At 42.8% G+C, this 7,986-nt stretch overlaps 1 long non-coding RNA gene across 1 annotated transcript in view; it reads left to right on the top strand.

Moving 5' to 3' along the window:
• The first annotated feature begins 3,615 nt into the window (after positions 1-3,615).
• LOC144774961 (uncharacterized) overlaps positions 3,616-7,986 on the top strand; it is an 85,923-nt gene continuing 81,552 nt past the window's right edge. The window contains exons 1-2 of the long non-coding RNA XR_013600541.1: positions 3,616-3,683; positions 3,886-3,956. This is a non-coding gene — a long non-coding RNA (uncharacterized LOC144774961). The remainder of the gene's footprint in view (positions 3,684-3,885; positions 3,957-7,986) is intronic.

Genomic DNA, 7,986 nt, shown 5'->3' with positions numbered 1-7,986 from the left:
CGTATAGACCGTTATCTATGCTGACGATGGACTATAAGATACTGAGCAGGGTAATAGCTACTAGGCTCTTGCCACACATGACCACTCTCGTGCACCCAGATCAGGCTGGATTTATTCCAACTAGGAACACTTCCACGAATATACGCCGGCTCATGGGGATACTGGACACGGACCATCGTGGCCTGGACGCACTGGCGGTGCTCTCAGTGGACATAGAAAAAGCCTTTGATAGCCTGGAATGATTATATCTTTATACAGTGCTTGATCGCTTCTGTCTGGGTGAGCAGTTTGGAGCCTGGGTAGCAGTTCTATATTCCTCGGCGGTGGCAAGGGTGCAGCTGGGGAAACTGATCTCTGACCAGTATCCGGTCATGAGGGGGACAAGACAGGGGTGTTCATATTCCCCGCTGCTGTTTGCTTTGGAGATAGAACCTCTGGCTGTGCGAGGGAGATTGGGACAGTGCTTTGGAGGGCTCTGGCGGAATGAGATACCGCATCGCATCTCGCTGTATGCAGATGACATGCTCCTATACCTGGAAAACACAGGAGAGGCATTACGGGGGGCGATCGCACTGCTGACTCGGTTTGGGGATCTGTCTGGGCTTAAATTGAACTGGAGTAAGACGAGCCTATTGCCGGTGCGGCCGGGTGCGGTGGCGCCGGCCCTCCCTCAGGAGATAAAATGGGAACCGAGATGCATCACTTATATCGGGGTCAGGGTGTATCATGACGCCGCAGATGTCCTGGAGGGAAATGTAGGGCGGTGTATAAGAGCCTTGAAGGGGAGCATAACATTTTGGTCCACGTTCCCATTATCAGTTATGGGGAGGGTAGCCCTACTTAAAATGGTGGCGTTACCGAGGCTACTTTATTACTTCCGGACACTGCCTGTCTGGGTCCCGCCAGCGATGTTCAGGGAATTACGAACATTGATCATAGGCTTTTTGTGGGGGACCGGTAGGAAACGGATAGCATTGGACAAACTGATGAGGCCGAAGCTGGAGGGAGGACTGGCAGTTCCGGACTTCGAAACCTACTACTTAGCGGCGCAGCTGCAGGTTCTTACGTAGGCGATCGCACTGGAGTTCAGAGGCCCTGAACACATGAGAGGTACAGGGATCCCGAGGCATGTCCTATCGTATATAATTCTACAACAGACGCTCCGATTAAGGGACTTATCCCTAGAGGAACGTACATTGAGATCATGCTGGAATCGTAGCCAGCACAAAGCAGGAGTCATACATCCCTATGCTCCGGAGATCCCTTTGGGGATGCTAACTGCACTTCCCCATGGGAGTGACTGGTCGGCCCTCGAAGAGTGAGAGCGGTTGGGAATCCAGATGGTAGGAGACCTCTAGGAGGAGGGAGAACTGCTGTCCTATCAGGCCTTACAGGAGAGATATGACCTACCGACAGGCGACTTCCTGATTCATGCCGCGATGGTGACGGCGTTCCGGAAACATTGGAGGGAAGGGCAGACGGAACCACAGACGACAATGGCATGCCAGTATGTGGTAATGGCATCAGGGACCTTTAAAGCAGTTACATGCCTCCACTCCAGGATGCTGCGCAAAGGGATACGGCCGCTGACTGATCTGAAGTCAAAATGGGAGGCAGGAATAGGCAGACCAATACCAGACACGACATGGGGGCATATCATCAGAAGAGCATGGAAGGGTACACGGAATGCGAGGCTCCAATTGATACAATTTTTTATACTACATCGGGCCTACCTGACACCGGGGAAAATTCAGAAATACTTCCAGGCGCGGGACGCAGCATGCCCCAGGTGTTTGGAGGGGGGAGCAGAACTGGAACACATGCTCTGGGATTGCCCGAGACTAGGGAGCTATTGGACGGAAGTGGGAGAACTATTAAATGAAATCACAAGTAGGGATCTAACCTATGACATGTGTGTTACTTGGATGTATGACATTACAACGCATGCTTTTACATCGCATGCCTTTACAACGCGGTATTGACAACGAATATCTTTACAACGCATAGTGCTTTTAGGCGCTGGATAGTGAATTGTTTAATTTACTATTCCAACTCCAGTCCCCGTGGATAGTAGGGAAGGTGTTGGATAGTACATTAAACCTATTCCCTATCCTAGAGCGCCCCCCAGCGCAATGCGTTGTAATGGTTTGCGTTGTAAAAGTTGCGTTGTAAAGGCACTGCGTGGTAAAAGTTGCGTTGTAAAGGTTGTTTACCGTGTTACTTTGGTTCCCCCACACACCCAAGACGAAAATAACAAGTAAGTTTATAGATTTTTGGGCTCATATTGGCAAAGAGGGAGATCACCCTACATTGGAAGTCAAAGGAGGGACCGTCCTATGCACGCTGGAAAGCGGAATTTAGCAAATGGGCAAAGGCCGAGAGCACTGTTAGGATGAGGCAGGCGCAGAGTTCAGGTTATGACAAGATCTTAGAGCACGCCAGAGCATGGGAAGCGTTAGTGCAGGCCCTGTCAGACCCACCGACGGATGAGGAGAATTAGAGCACTGGGAAGCGCAGATAGCATGTGGAGTTATTAGGTTGTGCACCCTTAGCTGACGGCTACGCATCACACGACGTATCCTTTTGAATTTGCACGCCCACACTGCTTGAGGGAGGGAGGGGGGTGGGTATTTGAATCTGTTGGGGTATAAATGAAGCGTCAATTAACTATTGAGAGTGCTGAGTATTGCAATATTGCTGTATGATAATTAGCATTCAATAAAATATGTTAAAAAATAAATGATATTATCAACGGGCGTAGTTGAAAGTTTTGTGCCACCACTGCATGTTTCTGCCTTATTTTGAAATCTAGCTGCTCCATTGCAAGTGTAAATAACAATGGGGACAGCGGGCATCCCTGCCTAGTACCCCTGTAAATTCTAAAAGAGTCCGACGTGTGACCATTAACTCTTACCCTTGCTGCTGGAGCTTCATATAGTATTCTGATCCATTTGAGAAAAGATTCAGGTACTCCCATACGGGTGAGCACCGTAAACATATATTTTATTTATTTAGGTCATTTGTAGCGCGCACGAATCATCCCCAAGGGGATCTCTCGGCGCCTGGGAAAGACAAGCAGTCTGTGAGGAGCGACTTAATGTTCATGCATTATTGAAATGTTTTATATAAGCATGTGTACATAATGTTCCTGACATATACGCTTTTGATGAGAATACTTTGATAATGTATGAGTACTTCACTCTGTAAATTAGTAAACTACACAGATTATGTATAGACAATAATTCATGATATGAAGCAAGGAATAGCAGGTAAATAAGGATTTACCATGTTACAATATTGTCATCATCTGTTATGTTATTGTACAGATAGAGGTTGCATGTATCATGACCATCTAGGATATAATCTTATGTATATATTTTTTATGTTTCACTTGCAAATTTACGACAATATACAGGATTACCTCTAAATATAAAACTAAAAATACAAGCTGGGACTCGCATGGCGTCTAGGTTACATATCAAGACACACATTCTTCTCGCGTGTGTATACTACAAGTCCTAGAATTCCCATACGAGGCATTCCGACGGTTGCTCGTTTCGCACGTTGCTTGCACTTATTTAGAGCCGTATGGTATCCTTCCGCGTTTCATTGCTGCCCGAATTCAAGACGTAGAAACATACAGCGTTGAGCAATTCTCGTACACGTCAACACTAGAATCTTAGGTAAGGAGAGAGACTCATCCTTATATTTAGGGGCAGATCTATGAAGGCCTTGCGCCGTCGGTGCGTCATTTTTAACATGGGAAAAAGTGACGCACCGGCGGCGCAAGGCCTTCATAAATCTGCCCCTTAGTCTTCAACTAACAAATTCCTGCACACACACATAGATCGAGTTGTGACACCCCTGTCTTAATTCTATTTACAGCAAGAAGTCTTGTAGCTTCAATATTATCTTGTTCGAGTCTATTTACATTTTCTCGGCCATTCTCCTATCAGGTATGTGACTATGTCTAGCACGGATGATATTGGTCTATTTATCACGTTTCAGCTTAATAGTCTCACGAAAATTATGTATGCACGTTTGTAATGCAACAAAGGATAATGTTTACATATAACGTATCCCCAGTGACAGCTGCACAATAAAATAAATATTAATATTAAGATACTAATTGATCAACACTAAAAGTTGCCTCTCCTATGATTCATTAATTGGATAACTTTTAAATCTTAATTAAAAAATACATATATTGTAAGCAAAGTTAAGTTATCCGCTTCATCTCTAGGAACACCACGTGCGATATATTTAGGATTTTGGAGTTCGTGTATATTTTGAAAGAACTAGAAAGCCAGCATTGTTCTTTCCAGGTATATTTATTGATTAGCACACGAGTGCATGTTCGTTTATTTATCTATATAAGCTGTGACACCTTGATATAGATAGCTATTTATTAGCTACACACGAGCGCATGTTCATTTATTTTTAGATAAACCATGACACTGTTTGAATACATAATCGTGTACTATTTCCTAGATTAATTACTTACGCACAGTTTGCACGCACAGGCATTACTCATATAAACAGAGTAAGAGAGACCGTGTAGCTCTTTACTTGCATGTGTTATTGGGGAGATAAGGTTTCTTATCTTTATCACCAAAAGCCACCCCCGATTGTGTCTCTAATCTGCATTTTAAGTGACAAGCAATAAGATATCTTAAACCATTTGCACTCATCTTTATAGGACATCGCCCCTGATGAAGGGACTAGTTCCCGGAATGCATTGGGCATCGGCCTTAAAAATAGGATCTGCATGAAGAAAAGATTCTTCTGGATTTGTTTTTCTGTAAATAGGTTCAATGAGAAAATAATGTGACATGCTATGAAATGAAATAGTGTCAACCAGAACACGTTTACAAACATTTAAAATGATGTAATGTGAAGTAATATGAATGAAATATGGAATTATGTTACACATACATGACTGATGAAAAATTTGAATAAATGTTAACAATATGTTAAAACTTTAAGACTACATAAACATTGTGGAAATAATTTTCTTTCCAAGGGAACAGTGCGCATTATTTGTAGATTCTTTCTGCATCTTTTTGCCTCGCCAACTCCAGCCACCACACCTCAGAGTGCGGGCTCATTGCTGTAGGTCTCTTGCGCACTTCCATATCCAGCCTCGGTATGCGTCGCAGCTCACCTTTGCACTGGTCGGCTCACATCCCACTTCCTCAGAGCTGCGGTGTTGCCCTGCTTTCAAATAGGGTGCACCCAGTGCCGTCCACCATCTTTTGGGCAGTCAGCCTTTGGCTCTCTCCGCCACTTTTGTTCTGGAGCCCGCCCCGATCTCCGCTGTTGGGCCTCGCCTTTACTTTGCCGCTATTCTTTGGGCAGCACTAACTGGTGGCTGCTCCCACGATGCCTCTAGCTTTTACACAGCAGTACTTTTTATGTGGTTTCTCGTGTCCGATGCGGATATTTGTCAGATATTTAGAACACGGCCGGCGGAGCTGCACTAATGTGCTGCCATCTTGCCGTGGGCCCTCTGGCGCCCCCCACATCCCTGAAGCTTAACAAATACCTCTTGGAGTCCACTCACTGGTTCTTCGCACAAGTGGGTGCAACCCTTGGGGTCTCTCGCAAAAGGTTCAACAGCAGAAGACATTTCTTAGTTCAGCAGGTGCAGGCTTGTCGTACGGTTCCTACTAGTTCAGTAAGATTGTGCATTTGGACAACATACGCATCAAAACTATGAGGGTACTGTATCTGCTCATACTATCAAAATATGTTGACCTAGTTTCTGACTAGCTCACCGTGCGCCTTCTGCACCCCTAAATCTTACAAGGTACCTGATAGTGTCTGCAACCTCAGAACATGACGAACCTGATCCCCCCCCAAGGAAATATTTTTTTATTTCACTTTCTTCTGCTTGTAATATAAAATTGATATTTTTACATTTAAATTTATTTGTCTAATAGTTAATAAATGCATTCTTTTACCTATTTGAAAAAAAATTTTTGGTCTATATTTACGTACGGTTCCTACTAGTTCAGTAAGATTGTGCATTTGGACAACATACGCATCAAAACTATGAGGGTACTGTGTCTGCTCATACTATCAAAATATGTTGACCTAGTTTCTGACTAGCTCACCGTGCGCCTTCTGCACCCCTAAATCTTACAAGGGACCTGATAGTGTCTGCAATCTCAGAACATGAAGAACCTGATCCCCCCCCCCCCAAGGAAATATTTTTTTATTTCACTTTCTTCTGCTTGTAATATAAAATTGATATTTTTACATTTAAATTTATTTGTCTAATAGTTAATAAATGCATTCTTTTACCTATTTGAAAAAACATTTTTGGTCTATATTTATGTACGGTTCCTACTAGTTCAGTAAGATTGTGCATTTGGACAACATACGCATCAAAACTATGAGGGTACTGTGTCTGCTCATACTATCAAAATATGTTGACCTAGTTTCTGACTAGCTCACCGTGCGCCTTCTGCACCCCTAAATCTTACAAGGGACCTGATAGTGTCTACAACCTCAGAACATGACGAACCTGATCCCCCCCCCCCCCCCCCAGGAAATATTTTTTTATTTCACTTTCTTCTGCTTGTAATATAAAATTGATATTTTTACATTTAAATTTATTTGTCTAATAGTTAATAAATGCATTCTTTTACCTATTTGAAAAAACATTTTTGGTCTATATTTATGTACGGTTCCTACTAGTTCAGTAAGATTGTGCATTTGGACAACATACGCATCAAAACTATGAGGGTACTGTGTCTGCTCATACTATCAAAATATGTTGACCTAGTTTCTGACTAGCTCACCGTGCGCCTTCTGCACCCCTAAATCTTACAAGGGACCTGATAGTGTCTGCAACCTCAGAACATGACGAACCTGATCCCCCCCCCCAAGGAAATATTTTTTTATTTCACTTTCTTCTGCTTGTAATATAAAATTGATATTTTTACTTTTAAATTTATTTGTCCAATAGTTAATAAATGCATTCTTTTACCTATTTGAAAAAACATTTTTGGTCTATATTTAAATGTTTTATTAAAAAAATTAGGAGTGGAATAGTAAATCTGACCACTCCAAAGTCTTACACTTTCCCTACTGTTGCTTAGATTGGAGTGGGAATAGTTAATCATGGAAACAGATCTACCCTTTCATTGTTAACTTAGGCATGCCCGAAGACAGACACAAGAAATACACAAATTAGCAATTCAAAGTATTGATTGAAGCAGTTGGATTCTTGTGTAGAATAAGTGTGCAGTATTGATTAGTAGAAGAAAACAAAGCATGGTAACCAGCATTACAAGAATGGTGAAGAAGATGAATAATACAACCATCATAATTATTGCATTAATCATATGAATGCATAGAATTGTACTCCTAGCTAGCACTGCCTATGCTAGAGAGCACAGGATGGATGTGATTCTGCCAGATACATTAAGGTGAACTAACTCCCCATTTACCTGCGTGTGTGTGTCATCTTGTAGCTTGGTACTGTTGATATAATAAAACATGACCCGTTGGTTCTGTGTCTGAGCTCTTGTCTGACTGTTAATTCTACCCACCCAGAGCTCTTGTTGAATTAACAACAACAAACAAGGATAGTTTGCACAGTGTATCCAGTCATTGGACAGAATGTTCTACAGTATGGTAATGTGCCTATGAAGAAATGTATCTATAAGCAGACCTTTCCTGAGTACACTATCTCATATGGGGGCACAAGTAAATGTGTGCTAAAAGTCATTATTTAAAAAGATGTCAACTTTAAATGTAAACATGTAAAAACAAAGTGTTTGTGCACAGGGCATATTAACCTCACAACAGTCTTTCTTGGTGCAACCTTTTCTTCTGAGGTCCACAGGTTCATCAGGTGCAGTCCTTCTTCTGTTCATTCCAAGGGCAGTAGTGTTCTGAGGATGGAGACCAGGGTGCCACTTGTATGCCGAGTTTGAGTTTGTGGGTGGGGAGGACTCCCTAACCAAGGGTGCAAGG

This window comes from Lissotriton helveticus, chromosome 1_1, assembly GCF_964261635.1.
Source record: "Lissotriton helveticus chromosome 1_1, aLisHel1.1, whole genome shotgun sequence".
NCBI lineage: Eukaryota > Metazoa > Chordata > Amphibia > Caudata > Salamandridae > Lissotriton > Lissotriton helveticus.
Note: the sequence above shows the minus strand (reverse complement) of the source record. Positions and strands in the feature narration are given on the sequence as shown.